Source organism: Camellia sinensis, chromosome 3 (assembly GCF_055761805.1).
Source record: "Camellia sinensis isolate YWXY chromosome 3, ASM5576180v1, whole genome shotgun sequence".
Taxonomy (NCBI): Eukaryota; Viridiplantae; Streptophyta; class Magnoliopsida; order Ericales; family Theaceae; genus Camellia; species Camellia sinensis.
Window position 1 is genome coordinate 175,373,633 of NC_138963.1, and position 17,858 is coordinate 175,391,490.

General features: G+C 40.5%; 1 pseudogene; it reads right to left on the minus strand.

Annotated features, from left to right (window-relative positions):
- LOC114315798 (putative laccase-9) overlaps positions 1-17,858 on the minus strand; it is a 48,468-nt pseudogene that overhangs the window by 26,671 nt on the left and 3,939 nt on the right.

A 17,858-nucleotide genomic window follows, 5' to 3' on the forward strand; every position in this document is an offset into this window, starting at 1 on the left:
AACTCCACTTTGCACTTCACAATGATTCCTACACAAGCTCCATACACAAGCCACCATTTTCATCCATTTTAGATGCACAAGCAAAAACAATCAAATGCAAAACACAACCGAAATTTATTTATTCACAACTTTGTACATAAGTTCATTACAACAATTCAAAAAAAAAAAAAAAACAAAAACAAAAACAAAAAACAACACAAAACAAAAATAATTCACTCATTCCTCCTCACTGGAGACGAGGTCTTCTTCTTCCATACCCTCATCTAAGGGGGTTTGGGCCACATCGTCTTCACCAATTGTTACACTACTGAGGTCTAAGTCTGGGAACAGTTCTTCAGCTCTATGTTTGAACATCTTCCAGACACTGTCCCAGAACTTAGCCATTTCGTGTTTGTAGAAGTCTGACTGCTGGAAGCTCTCAATAACTTCTGCTTCAGTTCTACCCCCAGCGGTTGCCCTCGACGGGCCCGCCCCCCCAGACTCCTCCCTTGCCAAGCTGTTGGCGACCGCGGCATCCACTGCCATCTGAAATTCAGCAGACCCCTTGAACTGATCCACTGCTGCAACATACAGATCGGAGTAAGCTGCCCTTTCAGAGGCTGCCTTCGCCCTCTCTTCGTCCAGATCCTTCTACAGGGTCGCCCTTTCAGAGGCTGCCTTAGCCCTCTCTTCCTCCAACTCCTTCTTCAGGGTCGTCCTTTCAACAGTTGCCTTGGCTTTCTCTGCCTCCAACTCCTCTTTCAGGGTCTCCCTTTCAGCAGTCGCCTTGGCTCTCTCTGCCTTCAACTCTTTCTGAAGGCTCTCCATCTCCTTCACTGCCTTTGCACGCTCGCCCCCCAGCTCCTTCTGCAGACTGTCAATCTTCACGTCTGCCTCATCCTTCTGTCTGACCAGCTCTTCATTACTGGACATCGCCTCTTCATGTCGTTCGAGCGCGACTGCGCAGGCTTTTTGGGCCTCCTCCAACTTCCTCTGCTCGCCAGCCTGCTAGAACTCTAGTGGCACAACCTGGCTGCGTTCGCTCTCCAGCTCCAACTTGACTGCTTGCAGCTCAGCATGGGCCCTCTCCCAGTTTACACTCTCCTTCTTCAACCTTGCAAGTTAAGCCTTGGCCTCATTTGCCTTGAGTTTTGCAGCCCCCGCCTTCCTCAGCAGAGCCCCTGCTAAGGTGGTTACCTCCATTTGAGCGGAGCTTAACACCCTCAGCAGTTCAGCCTCATTGAATCTGGCTGCTGAGCGCAAGGTTGCCTCTTCCACAATCCCTACAAGGCAGTCTGCCCCCTGCCCTGGCTGGGCCTTCTTCTCTCTCCAGTCGCCCAGCCACTGCACGAGCGTGGTAGATCGCAGTAGTCAGATTAACTCCCCCTCCTTGCGGTGCAGGACCCTCCTGGGGCTGTTCTCCCCTCCTTGGCTCAGGGCCAGTTGCCCCACCTTCTACTTGCACTTCGGGGGCGGCCCTCGCTACCTTTGTGGCGATCCCCACCACTACTGGGATGACCTTCATCCCCTCCGACGCGATGCCCACCACTTCTGGGATGACCACCCTTCCTGGGGTCTCCTCCACTCCCCCCTTCTCTGCCTCCTTGGCCACACTGGTCTCTTCTGCCCTCATTTCCCTCATTCTCTTCAAGGCAGGCTCTTCTTCACTTCTCCTCACTCTCCTCTTCTTCTTCACTATGCCCCCCACCTCCATCTCCTTCAAAGCCCTCTCCTTCAAGGGATCTGTTGGGGGCGGTCGTGGCACAAATTCACTTAAGTCTTTTTCCCCCAAGGGTTTGGGGGCGAGGTCGGATCCTCTCCCTCGCAACCAGCTTTGGCGGTCGGTTTGCCTGCGACTCTTTGAATTTTTGGGCTTTGGCCAAGATAGTCTGGTCCTCTGCCTCCTCCGCCTCTTGAGCCTTTTTCCTTGCCTCCAACTCCGTTCGGTCGAGGTCCCCACCACTCGGCTGTGGACCTAACCCTGCCTTAAACAAAGCCGACAGCTGAACGAGCTCGTCCCATTTGGCCCATTCATTCTCCTTTCATTCCTTTACCCTCTTCACCCTCTCCTCCGCTGCTGCTCCCAGCTTTGGCTCCACAGACTTGGTCGGCACTTTCTAAATTGTACGCACTCCAACCCCTTCACTAGCAAACACACAGAACCACCGTGGTCTCCACCCCTTGATCGACGACGGCAGCCCCGACACCAGCCCTTTCCTTACTGCTGCCTGCAGAGTGACCCAAGTCTCTTGCTGCCTTGAGGCCTTGTAACATGCGAAGAATTCGTTTATTGTCATGGCCGCCCCTTCGTTCGCCTTTGGCCAGGCACTTGCACAGGCCAGTAAGATCTTCCACGCATTGGGCGTTAGTTGGCCCGGCGCTACCTCCAAACGATTCAGGACATCTACCACCAGTTGCGGTAGGGGCAGCCTCAGTCCTCCCTTCAATGCTTCCTCATAAAGGGCAAACTCCCCTGGCCTGGCGTCGGATGGCCTCTCCGTCGACATCGGCAACAATAACTCTATTTCAGCAGGCACCTGGTATTTTTTGCGAATGGCCTCCAAATCCGCTGCAGTAACCGTTGATCTATCTGCCTTTGTATGCTAGTGATCTAGTTCTGCCTGGCTGATTGGCTTTGGAGCTGCTATCATGGTGGAACCATGGGATCGTACCACCGACTCCCCCACCCTCTCCATCCTATATTGCTGTGCTAACTCCACTGCATCATCATCACCAAGTGGATCCACCTTGACATTCGCAGCTTCTTCTTGGGCCATTTTTATGGTATGCCTGCGAATCGCTTCGGATGCAAGTCCAAGGAAATTGAAAAAGTGTTGCAGAGGTGTATCGTGAGCAACAAAAGAATTCACACTTAGAATATTTTGATTTTTCGTAAACAAGTAGGTGAATCGAATAATGCCAAAAGCCCACGGTTTGCCCGTATTCCAAGGATCCTAATTAATTTTTGCCAGTTTGAAAACTTTTCAAATCATCTGCCAAAACTGTCTTTTCAACACCCATAATGACCTATCATTTCATTTCTGATCTAACGCCTAATCTCCCCCTCCCTCGCAGGATGTTGCCACGTGTACGACCACGATCCACTGTCTCCTCTCCTTACCCTGTCTTTTCCACTTCAAATCACCACGTGACATGCCGCCTCTCGAGCCCCACGCCCTTCCACCTCACTCTTCGCAGTCGGCCCTCCTCGTGGTCGACCCTCCCACTCGGCTAACCTTCGCGGTCGGCCCTCCTCATGGTCGGCCCTTCCACTCGGTCACCCTGCACGCTCGGACCACCTCTCGGTCGGTTCGCCCTCTCGGTCACCACTGCCGGTCGACCTCCATCCTGCCAATCCCTAACACCCTCATCTTCTTCATTAGTATTCCCTTCGTTGGAATAAAGCTGCACTCAGGAATGGGGGACTACTGACGTGTATAAGCCCATGAAGGCCATGAATCATTATGAACAACCCAAGCCCATCACTTGGAGCCCAATACATAACCCAGCTGGTGAGGTCCATAACAGCTGGAATCCAACATGGCATAAAGAGCCAATGACATTCAGACACATGGCAGGTGAAGGACTAGCCACATCAGTAGACAAGGATCTGCAAAATTAATGCCACTGCACATCACTATTAATGCAGCCCATCACAGACTTTCGGCGAGGAGGACAGGTCGGAAGGGACAGCGAAATGATTACCAAAGGATATAAGCAAACGTTGAAGACAAGAAGAAGGTTAAGCTTTTCTATCTCTTATCTCTCCCTCTACACTCTACTTCTCTTCCTAACTTGCTCGTCGGAGGGTTCATTGGGGGACTGCCCCGTTCCCCGTTGAACTTGTTTGCAGGTTATCCGGTGGACTTGATCATTTGGACGTGGACTTGAGGAGCTTGGACCAGTCTGATCCATTCACTGGAATAAACTGTATCATCAAAATCTAAGTTCACAAATAATTTTGACTGAATCAGATAGATGTGTGACAAGGGTAGATCCCACTTGTGGACCCACACTTTGTCTCACATTTGTATCTCATACCGTGAAAATCTTGTATGTTTATAGCACAACTGTTGATGGACGGACTGTCAGCAAAAATCAATTTGGGACTAACATGTAAAGGGCTTCAGCATGAAATATATTAAATAACTCATGGTATTTAGGAATGTACTAATTGAGTTATGAAGGTTATTGCACAGTATTAAGTAAACATACCTAGATTATTTGCTATGAACCTGACAGTGACCCATCCATTCTTAGGAACTCGAATTGTATTCAATTCAGGTGGATCGATCAAATTATATGATTTTGGGTCTGTCTCATTGTCGAAATTCCCAATTCCTGATCCAACCACATAAAAGCTATGGCCATGCATATGCATGGGGTGATTCTGTGCTCCAGCCAGAACATCGGTTCCTTGAAACACTATCTCCACTGTTTCATTGTAGTCAAACATTCACACCTTGGTTCCAATGGTGGGAATCACAGTATTATTTGGCAAATCATCACTGTAAAGTTATAAAACCACGTTGAAAAATCCGGAAAATCAATATCATAAACCCCAGTGATATTGCTGCATAAAGGTAATAAAATTGCACATTAACAGTGACACAGAACAAACAACAAATATGAAATAACAGTTGTAATGTTAAAAGTGTAAGATCTGATGAATGCATTATATATGTATCAAATTTGCCTTTTTAAACAAATTTCCTTTTTGATAGAGAGAGAGAGAGAGAGAGAGAGAGAGAGAGAGATGTACATAGTACAGAACTTTTGGTTCCACATTAGTCATCACCCTCCTTTTTCAATAGTTGATTTAGTTCAATGGACTCTTTTCTATTTCCATTTCTACGTCTTGAAAGAACAAGAAAAGGTGGAAAAAGCCATGGACAACTTTAGTCATTGCTATCCTCAAAGCATGTGTTACATGCCCCAATCATTTCTTCCAAGTTTTACCACTTCACTCGGATCTTGTAAAGCTGTGTTTGAATTAAGGATTTGGGAAGGGATTTGTCAAGAGAAGAGAAAAAGGAAGGGAAAAGTGTACAAAATCGAAGCTTTTTATTTTTATTTATTTTTTGTTTATTTATTTTTTCCTTTCCCTCCATGAATCCCTATTACGTTTTTTTTAAAATTCTTTTATATATCAAAACACAGCCTTAAAGTCAAGTTCTGTATTTACTTTTCAAGTCGTCTTGTTTGTTTAGAAAATAATAACTTGATATGACAGGAAAAAAAACCTAGTAAAGAAAATTTTAAAATAATAAAATAAAAAACATAACGAAAAAAAAAGAAAAAAAAAGGGAAGTCAAGAAGGGTGTACCTGTAGTAGGCAAGCAATATATCTGTTGTAGGCATCAGAAAAAAGTACCACTGGGGTTGGTGGCCCAGTGGAGAATGCATTTGCCTCCACCAGCCCGAGTCAAGTTCGACTCTTAGGGGGGCGCGAAAAATTCTAGCTTTGCCAGGGGGCTCTCTTTGAGACCTCGCGCTGTACTCCGGTCGAAACTTGTCCGTGGCTGGGGCAGTTGATGAGCACCACTGGTGCCTCAGTGGTGGGTCCCCCACTTGGTGGGGGTTAATTCCTGGCTGACAACCGGCTACCCCGGGGTCAGGGCCCGCAGGGGCTGTGATGACACCATAGAGCCCTTTTTTTTCTCTGATAAAAAAAGAAAAAGAAAAAAAGAAGCATCAGAAAAGTAATGTTGTTCATGGCTGAGCTAATCCTATTTCCATCCGCCGTCTCACATGTACTATTTGGACAAACAATCTCTTTCTCGGAAACAACTATAAACATAGGGTGACTAATTTTTTGTGGCACAAATACAGGGTGTTCTGCGCTGGCTAAGCTCCTTAAGTGGGATAAAAATTCAATTGCAACCTTGATGTCTGTGTGGAAAGGACAGTTGGATGGGAAGACAGGGTCTGAAGGGGGAGAATAGTCATCGTTGTACTCTATAACTGCTGTGGTAGCATTATCTACATTGGCTGCACCAACGGTAACGTATTGTCTAGCTGCCATGTTGTGATAACTCTGTTCCGTAATTAGCTAATTGATTCTTATTATGAGTTTGATTATATGTCTGATATGATTTTGTGTGCCAACTATATGAATATATGTGGTTTTGAAATTCTATCTATTCGTCGTAGGAATATCTGTTTGATTATCTGCTTTGGAAATTTAATTGAAGGCCTTATCGGCCGTAGAAATCGAAATTGACTGCGCCATTGGGATTGACGTAATTTTTAGAGCCTACGGTGAAATTTGATTGAAAATTGATTTAGATCATATTAAATTAATTAAATTAATAGATTAAATTAATGTTATGGTGCCCAATTATTTTATATTAAAAGAATGTACTTGAGGGAGCTTTTAAAAAAGGGCCATTATACACACGCAATTCCTCTTCTTGTCCATTTTGGCCGATTTAACTCTCTAGAGAGAGAGAGACCCGATATTAGAGAGAGAAAAGGGAGATCATCTAAGTTTTACTCTTGAATCTTGGAAGTCTTGAAGATTACTCAAGAATTTGCTATAGATTGTGGGAATTAAAGCTCCTAGGTGAGTATTTCATGGATTCTGGTTTGTAATTTTGTAAAATTAAAGTTGATTAATGATCAAGAGCAAGAATTGTGCCATAAGTGAAGGAATTGTGTAGTATTTGATGAATTTGAAGTCAATTGATGCATGCATGTAGGAAATTGCTATGAATTTCCATAATTGAGCACAATATGTGTAATCCATGTAGGATTTTGGTTAAAACACATGTTTGTAATCGCCATTTGCACCATGTAAGTTGAAATGGGAGTTATATTCCACATGCATGTACAATTTATGGAAATATGAGTTGAAATACATGGAATTGTTATATTAAAAATGAGTTTGGTGTTGATTGGGACATGCATGTGATTATATTGTGAAATTGAGCTTCAAAATGTTGTAATTGGGTGTGTTTGTACCATGTTAGTATATGTATGTATGAAGATTAAGCCTAAAGCATGCATTTGGAACCCTTGAACATCAAATTGAAGCTCAAGAACACTGCTGGAAAAACCCAGAAAATTTGATGTCTGCTCGAGCGGGAGAACCGCCGCTCGAGTGTGGAATTCGTGCTCCCAGCATATTTTTGCAGACCTAGTGCCCGTTCGAGCGGGGAAGTTGACGTTCGAGCGTGGAGCTATGTAGACAGACTTTTCGCTCAAGCGCCCGAGTTCACGCTCGACCATGAATTTGATGCGACCAGAACTTTTGCAGACCTCATGGGTCCGCTCGAGTGGGGAAGTCCACGCTAGAGCGGGGACCCTGTTTCCTAAAATTTTGAAAATGCATTCGGTGTTCCGTTTTCCGTTCCCTTTCACTTCTAAGAACTCTTAAGCATACATTGAACATTGTAAATGAGTTAGAAGAATAAGAATTATGCCTAAAGAGGAATATGTGAATTAAGAATGGATTGAATCAGTTGTGACCCATATGTGTTATGTGATGTGTAGGGTCAAGCTCCAGGGCAAATTAATCAGCCGATCACTGTGAGTAATATCTGAAATATGTTGTTATCCAATTGCTTACTTTTATGTAAGTTTTGTAAAGTTCATTAATTTGAATGGTGGACAGAGTTTGATATGAAAGTTTGAAAAGGGCCTAAAGGCCAGCTTGATATGAAAGTTTGAAAAGGCCTAAAGGCCAGTTTGATAAGGAAGTTTGAAAAGGCCAAAAGGCCAGTTTGATATGAAAGTTTGAAAAGGCCTAAATGCCAGTTTGATATGAAAGTTTGAAAAGGCGTAAAGGCCAGTTTGATATGAAAGTTTGAAAAGGCGTAAATGCCAGTTTGATATGAAAGTTTGAAAAGGCCAGAGGCTATTTTGACAAGAATGAATGATTGGGCTGAAGGCCGATTGACATGAATGATTGGGCCGAAGGCCGATTGACATAAATGATTAGGCCAAAGGCCGTTTTGATACAAATGAAAGTTTGACATGCATGAATGGGCCAGAGGCCAGTTTTCACATGAATGAATGGGCCAGAGGCTAGTTTGACATGTATGAATGGGCCAGAGGCCAGTTTGACATGCATGAATGGGTCAGAGGCCAGTTTGACATGAATAAATGGGCCAGAGGCCAGTTTGACATGAATGAAAGATAAATGGGCCAAAGGCCAGTATGTTTGGAACCACAGTCACTTGACTTAAATTGTGCATATGTATTTATGTTAAGTAGAAATATGAATTGGGCCTAAGGCCGTTTGAAGCATGTTGTTCTGAATGAAAGATAAATGGGCCAAAGGCCAGTATGTTTGGAACCACAGTCACTTGACTTAAATTGTGTATATATATATATGTTAAATAGAAATATGAATTGGGCCCAAGGCCATTTGAAGCATGTTGTTCTACATACTGTTTGTGTAACTCTTTCATTTGATGTTATTCACTGGGCTATCGCTCACGCTCATTCATGTGTTTGTAGGTGAGCCAAGAGAAGTCCAAACCCAGCCCTAGTGAAGTCTGCATGGAACAACTAAGGTTTTGAAGAGTCAGCCCTTGCGTCTCACGCACGAGACACGTCTTCGCCCTTTTGCCATTCTATGTTATTTTGTCATGTCGGCGAGGACTTTGGTGTACGTCTGTATATAGTTTTGTTTTGGCTGACTTAGATTTGAATGATCATGTCTGTATAGAACTTTATTTTACTATACTTTCTGTTGTGAGTTATTAACATTTGTATGTATGGAATGTTATGATGTACATATAAGCACGGCTCTATGGATAAAGTTTTAAATTGCTTCCGTTTGGCCCTTATTAACTCTGTTAAAGTACGTCTGGTTTGGTTTGAGACCGTAGGTAATCTCAAGATTACTGGCCGGTTATGTCCTTAACCCACGGGTACGGGTTCGGGTCATGACAGAGTGGTATCAGAGCACGAGTTAATAACTCACACACTTGTCTAATAGAGCAATAAGTGTCTAGAAAAGATTTAGGATGCATTCATGTGATAAGTATGAATCTGAAAGCATCAAGAATACGCTTAACTATTAAATGTGAACAACTATGTGTTATAAGTTTGTGAACTGCTTGCATCGCAAATTGTTTGAATACGTATGCTTTTTAGTATGTGCATACCTGTGAATCTTTTGTGTAAAGTATAATGCAAGTTTAATCAGATGGTGAGAACATGTGATTATATGAGATACGAATTGTTACACTAATGTGTACAACAAGTTTGTTTTGTTATAATGCACACACACGAACATATGTGTCATGAAAAGTTGCTTATGTGCATTCGATTCTGCAAATGGGTGTCTATGTGAAATATGAACATGATTTGAGTATATAATTACTTAGTAAATGTTTAGCATGCGATATCTGATATGTATGCAATCATCTGTTACGTATGTGATTAATTGTGTCTTGTCGATACATAAAATGAGAAAATAACAACGTGCCTATGTGCAAATGCACACATGTGTATCTGTGTTTATCTTTATATTGCGTATCTCGGTATTTAGCAAGGCTTAATAAGAATTTGTGTAGAACACGGATAAAGTAAGGGCATACGAGTTGGCAGACTCTTCCATAGCCCGGTTTGATAGACTGGAAAGAATAGTACAAGAAATGATAGAGATTTTGAGACAACAACGTCAATTGCCACTACGGTGAGAACCTTTGCCACCATCAGTGTAAGAACGCCGAGAGGTTTGTTATCAGACTTCTGGGCTCATTATAGGTGTGGTAAAATGGACCATATGGTAAGGAACTGTCCCTGAACTGGACAAAATGTGGATAAATCTTCTGCCTCAGCTAGATTCGTACCAATGGTAGGAATTGCTAATCAGGATAGAGTAATTACACTCATACCAAAAAGCACTTAGAATACTGCGACTGTTATCCCAAGTATCTATGTTGTTTATAAACGTATGCTTATGTGATGAATGACTCCGATATGACTTTGAGAACTGATGACCTTAGGACAATTGTGAAACTATCAACCATGTACCTAAGCAAACGGAGTATGCCTTACAGAACCGAATGTACCCTATTTGAGAAAACTTTTATCTGATTCAATCCAATAGAACCTTTGTCTGATATTGCCTTGTTAGAACCCTCATTGGATGTGATTTGATGGGACCTTTGTTTAATTTAATTTGATAAGACCTTTGCCTAGATCGATTTGGTAAAACCCTCTATCTAATTTGATTTTGTAGAGAGAGATTAAGGATTGCTTGTAAATAAATAGCCAGATTATTCTTGACAGAAAAACTGATAGACCCAAAACTTGAATCTGTTTGGAATACTTGACTTATTCGAAAGACCTTTTGTGGGCTATTAACAGATTGGTCTAACCATGAACACCATTGAGAACCGACCTTCAACTATTGGGACATATGTGTTATACATTAATAGAATTGTGCGAATCTAGTGATTGGGTGCCTTAAAGAACGATGCCTGTGTATTGTCATATTCTTGTTTGCTTGACGCTATGGGAACCAGTGATGACAGATTGATTTGATTGTACACAGTACTGAATACTTATCCTCGACTAGTCAGAATATGTTTCATATGTCCGCTTTAGTGTTATCGGATTTTGGGAAATCAGGTTATGGTGAGTGGTATTATGTTTGTTTTGATGACATTCTTGGGGCGTCCTTTCGTGCTAGGGGACGTTAAGCCTATGTAGCACCTTTGTTGAGATATCTCTTTTGCCACTGGTGGTTTTGTACGAGTGGGTTTGTTTAATCGATCTCAAGTCGGCCACCGACGGTCGTGAACGGGTGTGCTTTGATTCCGAGACGATTATTCCTTTGTTTTGTCCGGAATGTCATCCTTTGGTATTATGTGGATGTTATTAGCATTCAAGGAGCTTTGAAAAACCCTGATTATCTGAAAGTGTGTGAATTCAGTATGCTCTGTGTAAATAACTGTTCAGTGCCATTATATTTTTGTAATTGGGGCTCTGGGGATGTGTAAATTGTGCTTAATATGTGATTGACTCCTTTGATATTGTCCTTGACATCATGGGGATTTGTATATGTATTGCCTTATGCTTTTGACGATTATCAGATAATATGAAAAGACTCGATAGAACAGGGGATTGAATGTGGACTGGATTGTAAACCGTGAACTGTTGAATGAAATGAGGACACATGTATTGTGTTAGAAATTTATTGCTTCGATGCTACCTTTGTTGATTCGAGAATCAATATCTAGATCCACTTCATATTCCTGAAGACTTTTGGTTAACCTTAGATAACTGTGATAAGTCACTGGACTAAACATCGAATCAGATTGTGAATTACAGAATTATTGAGGAATGAATTGAACTTTTGTGACAAGGGAATAGACTGAACTCCTATGGTAAAGTTAGTTGGCATTTGAAATAAAAATGTTGACGACTGACTATGAAGAAGGAAATTGTTGAATTGTGTCTAAATATTGTTCGGTGCCAACAAGTCGAAGTCGAATATCAGACAGTGGCAGAACTACTTCAACCTTTCTCTATTTTGGAATGGAAATAAGAATATGTGACTACGAAGTTCATTGTGGGGCTACCTTGAGCACCCAAGGTCTAAGTCCCGTTTGGGATATTGTATGAAGAATTACTAAGTTCGCTCATTTCTCCCTGTAAAATTTTTATATGGTGCTTGTAGACTAGCCACTGTTTACATCGATAAGATTGCTCGTATGCATGGGGTCCCAGTATCTATTGTTTTAGACAGAAATTCTAAAATATGTTTGAATTTTGATAAGCCTTCATAAGGCAATGGGGACTGAATTATTATTCGACGCTGTTTTCCATCCGCAAATTGAGGTATAATCAAAAAGAACTTTTTAGATTTTTGGGAGGAATGCTCCAAAAATATGCATTAGATTTTTCAGGGAAGCTGGAAAGATCAATCCATCATTGGCAGGCCTTGCTTACGACGACAGCTTATACTCTAATTCGGTGCGACACCATACAAGTCTTGTATGGAGGGAAAGGTAAGTCTCCGACTGATTGAGAACAGAATGTTGCTTGATTTTGGAGACTAAACAGTAATGACTATAAAAAAGGATTGGAACCATTGAATGAAAAGTGTTCCGAATTGTTTTCGACTAAAGCTGAAATAAGTTTGGAGGACCAAACTTCCTAAAGTGGGGAAGACTGTGATAACCCTGTTCCGTAATTAGCTAATTGGTCCTTATTATGAGTGTGATTATATGTCTGATATGATTTTGTGTGCCAACTATGTGAATATATGTGGTTTTGAATTTCTATCTGTTCGCCGTAGGAATATCTATTTGATTATCTGCTTTGGAAATTTAATTGAAGGCCTTATCGGCCGTAGAAATCGAAATTAACTGCGCCATTGGGATTGGCGTAATTTTAGAGTCTACGGTGAAATTTGATTGAAAATTGATTCGGATCAGATTAAATTGATTAAATTAATGGATTAAATTATTGTTATGGTGCCCAATTATTTTATATTAAAAGAATGTACTTGAGGGAGCTTTTAAAAAAGGGCCATTATACACACTCAATTCCTCTTCTTGTCCATTTTTGCTGATTTAATTCTCTAGAGAGAGAGAGAGTCAAAATTAGAGAGAGAAAAGGGAGATCATCTAAGTTTTGCTCTTGAATCTTGGAAGTCTTGAAGATTACTCAAGAATTTGCTATAGATTGTGAGAATTAAAGCTCCTAGGTGAGTATTTTATGGATTCTAGTTTGTAATTTTATAAAATTAAAGTTGATTAATGATCAAGAGCAAGAATTGTGCCATAAGTGAAGGAATTGTGTAGTGTTTGATGAATTTGCAGTCAATTGATGCATGCATGTAGGAAATTGCTATGAATTTCCATAATTGAGCACAATATGTGTAATCCATGTAGGATTTTGGTTAAAGCTCATGTTTGTAATCACTATTTGCACCATGTAAGTTGAAATGGGAGTTATATTCCAGATGCATGTACAATTTATGGAAATATGAGTTGAAATACGTGGAATTGTTATGTTAAAAATGAGTTTGGTGTTGATTGGGACATGCATGTGATTATATTGTGAAATTGAGCTTCAAAATGTTGTAATTGGGTGTTTATACCATGTTAGTATATGTATATGTGAAGATTAAGCCTAAAGCATGCATTTGGAACCCTTGAACATCAAATTGAAGCTCAAGAACACTGCTGGAAAAACCCAGAAAATTTGATGTCTGCTCGAGCAGGAGAACCGCCGCTCGAGCGTGGAATTCGTGCTCCCAGTATATTTTTGCAGACCTAGTGCCCGCTCGAGCGGGGAAGTTGATGCTCGAGCGTGGAGCTATGTAGACAGACCTTCCGCTCGAGCGTGAATTTGATGCGACCAGAACTTTTGCAGACCTCATGGGTCCGCTCGAGTGGGGAAGTCCACGCTCGAGCGGGGACCCTGTTTCCTGAAATTTTGAAAACGCATTCTGTGTTCCGTTTTCCATTCCCTTTCACTTCTAAGTACTCTTAGGCATACATTGAGCATTGTAAATGAGTTAGAATAATAAGAATTAAACCTAAAGAGGAATATGTGAATTAAGAACGGATTGAATCGGTTGTGACCCATATGTGTTATGTGATGTGTAGGGTCAAGCTCCAGGGCAAATCAATCAGCCGATCGCTGTGAGTAATATCTGAAATACGTTGTTATCCAATTGCTTACTTTTATGTAAGTTTTGTAAAATTCATTAATTTGAATGGTGGACAGAGTTTGATATGAAAGTTTGAAAAGGGCCTAAAGTCCAGTTTGATATGAAAGTTTGAAAAGGCCTAAAGGCCAGTTTGATATGGAAGTTTGAAAAGGCCAAAAGGCTAGTTTGAAATGAAAGTTTGAAAAGCCTAAAGGCCAGTTTGATATGAAAGCTTGAAAAGGCGTAAAGGCTAGTTTGATATGATAGTTTGAAAAGGCCAGAGGCCGTTTTGACATGAATGATTGGGCCGAAGGCCGATTGACATAAATGATTGGGCCAAAGGCCGTTTTGACACAAATGAAAGTTTGACATGCATGAAAGGGCCAGAGGCCAATTTGACATGCATGAATGGGCTAGAGGCCAGTTTGACATGAATAAATGGGCCAGAGGCGAGTTTGACATGCATGAATGGGCCAGAGGCCAGTTTGACATGCATGAATGGGCCAGAGGCCAGTTTGACATGCATGAATGGGCCAATGGCCAATTTGACATGAATGAATGGGTCAGAGGCCAGTTTGACATGCATGAATCGGCCAGAGGCCAGTTTGACATGCATGAATAGGCCAGAGGCCAGTTTGACATAAATGAATGGGCCAGAGGCCGGTTTGACATGCATGAATGGGCCAGAGGCCAGTTTGACATGAATGAAAGATAAATGGGTGAAAGGCCAGTATGTTTGGAACCACAGTCACTTGACTTAAATTGTGTATATATATATATATGTTAAATAGAAATATGAATTGGGCCTAAGGCCGTTTGAAGCATGTTGTTCTGAATGAAAGATAAATGGGCCAAAGGCCAGTATGTTTGGAACCACAGTCACTTGACTTAAATTGTGTAGATATATATATGTTAAATAGAAATATGAATTGGACCCAAGGCCGTTTGAAGCATGTTGTTCTACATATCATTTGTATAACTCTTTCATTTGATATTATTCACTGGGTTATCGCTCACGCTCATTCATGTGTTTGTATGTGAGCCAAGAGAAGTCCAAACCCAGCCCCAGTGAAGTCTGTATGGAACAACTAAGGTTTTGAAGAGTCAGCCCTTGTGTCTCACGCACGAGACACGTCTTCGCCCTTCTGCCATTCTATGTTATTTTGTCATGTCGGCGAGGACTTTGGTGTACGTCTGTATATAGTTTTGTTTTGGCTGACTTAGATTTGAATGATCCTGTCTGTATAGAACTTTATGTTACTATACTTTCTGTTGTGAGTTATTAACATATGTTTGTATGGAATATTACGATGTGCATATAAGCACGACTCTATGGACAAAGTTTTAAATTGCTTCCGTTTGGCCCCCGTTAATTCTGTTAAAATACGTCTGGTTTGGTTTGAGGCTGTAGGTAATCTCAAGATTATTGGCCGGTTATGTCCTTAACCCACGGGGGCGAGGGCGGGTTCGGGTCATGACACATGTAGTAGTGACCAAGAGGCTGATTTGCCGTGAGTAGGACATTCATGGTTTGCCCTGGGGACATCACCACACTTGGTGTGGATATGGGCTTGAAGTAGCTCCCATCTATTCCAACGACAGTGACATTGTGGTCAGTAATTGCAAAGAAAAATTCAGAATCCACAGTTGCGTTGCTTATGCGGAGAAGATAGGTTTTACCATAATCAACGCTCATCTGAAATATTGTTTCCGCTGCATAAGAGTAAGAATTATCCACCTATGATATTCAAAGTATCTTTCACATGCTTTCTGGGCCACTTTTCTTGGGCCAAGAATGGCATTATATAAAATGCCTCAATCTATAAATACATGTAGAGAATACAAATTAAACTCCAGAGATAATTATCAACAGCTTGAGGTTGGGAAGAGGGAACGGGAGGAGGAAAAGGAAAGTATCCTTAAGATTCCAATTTACGGCAAGTGCCAAATCTTTCACAATTTAAGATACAATCAGCTTCATAGAGTAAAATGAAAAACTTCAAAGGGACCACTTTAAGAAGCATCCACGGTGTAAAACTCAATGCGACATCAAGCATATCTAACTACAGTGCATTACTATTCTAGAAGTAAACCTTTGAAGAGATTGCTGTGAGAAGAGATAATGTTGTCATAAAAGGTGAAAGCATGGAAGCAAAATGTGGATTGTTAGAAAAATGGCATGCCCATTCCAAAATCCCTTAGATAAATGGCATGGCTAGCAAAGTCTCGAAATCATTTGAAAACAAAGGGGCACGGGTATCAATCAGCATCTTAATTTTAAAAATTCCATTGGCATCTAATTCCTAAAAACCCTATAGGATAAATGCAAAACTAGACTTTTTTTTTAGAATGGAGATTCCATTTACAGTTACTCTCGTTCAAATTTGCCATTGCTCAATATGGCCTAGTAATCTTACACATTGGATTGGTTAGATTGTTACGGATTGGAAGGCAAATTAGTTTCATCCTCCTGATGATGTTATAAGGATGTTATGAAAGATTATTCATTAACTACCTTCTTTAAAAGATTTAGTTAGTAAAATGTTAAATGATCAACAACGATCAATCATGATTTCCACTGCAACATTTATTCTAGTCAGACACATGCAAATAGTCGCAACCTACCACTAGAACAATTAAAGAAAGCGCCTGGTTGGCCATTGATGAAATAAGCATCTGTCCGCGGTAAGTCTGCCCCTACAAGGAGATCATAATGAAGCTTTTTGTTCAAATCCAAAGTAAACCAAGATCCTGCAAATACAAAAGAGACTTGATGAATATCTTAGGGGAAAAAAATAGTCACAATTGAAGAGAGAATAAGAATAAAAATTGTACTTAATCTAATAAAGCTTTATGACACAGCCGCTATACTTGATCAAGTTTGAGGGATTCATTTGATTGCACAACATTATTAATATATCTAGGTTAGCTTTTATTTGTTTTGACCATATAAAATGTTTAATAATAAGCATACATACTTGAATTTTCCTCTCTTATTAATGCTGTTTTTTCTTGTTCTGCCATTACATGTGAAGATCATTAGAAGTTACACTCTTTTGGTTTGAATTAAGATGTTTTAGTGTAACCCATATGACATTTAAATTTTCATGCAAAATATTTGACAAGTAGACCAGTAATTTTATTTTATTTTATTTTTCCTATTCACATCTTTTTTCATAGCAACATTGAGAAACTCTTTTCAGTTGAAGAATTTCATCAAACAGCTGACATGCTTAGAAACACATTGCAACAATTTAGAGGCAGAGGGGTTGCAGAAACAAAATCGAAATATATAATAGAAGTGAACCAGAAAATTTTTTGCAATGTCAATAAGATTACAATCTAGTTGAAGCTAGAAGTGATGCTAATATCATGAATGTTATGCATACATATACATGTAATATATAGTAAAAAAGCTAGTTCAAATTGATGGTTAATTGCTTCAAAAAAAAAAATAATTTTTTTTTTTATTTTTTTTGATGGGTAACAAAGGCATACCAAGTACCATGATTTGTTCTTCATCAGGTTCAGGAAAAGGGTAAGTGGTGCCCTCTACTAGCAAGATGACAATGGCACCATGGACACTGCTCAGTGTCCAGTCACTGTGGGCATGCCACCAAAGGGTTCCTTCCTCATCGAAAAATATGACCTCGTATGTGTAGTTTGTTCCGGGTTTGATGTGGCACTGTGTGATGTACTCTGGGCCGTCTGACCATGGATTTCTTGGTTGCTTCTCTCCATGCCTGCACACATAATACTAGTATTCATTCACCTTTTAACATGTTAATCTGACAATCCATTTTCTATTTGGGCAAAGCAAACCAAACAAGTAGAATTTTCTGAAAAATGTTTTTGAAAAAATAGAACCAAGCAAGCTGATTCTGTCCTCTAAATTTTTGTTCTACTTTCACCAACTCATTCGAATTTGGGTTTCTCAAGTTTCTAAAAAATTTGTTGAGTCCTTGTCTATACAATTCTATAAAACAAAATAAATAAATTATGTCACCGATTTTTTTATTACTGTTTTGTATCAATACCACACAGATGCTCATGATTAGTTCCCTTTGTTGAAGGGTAATTATTAAAAAATTAATGAAAATAAATAATGTATTGCATGTAATCGGATGTTATAAAAGGATGGGGAAGGAAAATTGATATATAGCAATCCTTTCATATAAAAGGCAACTGCTGTTGTAAACTGAAAAAAGAGACCATGCAAGGCATAATTTCTAATGTCAAAATCATTCAAATAAAA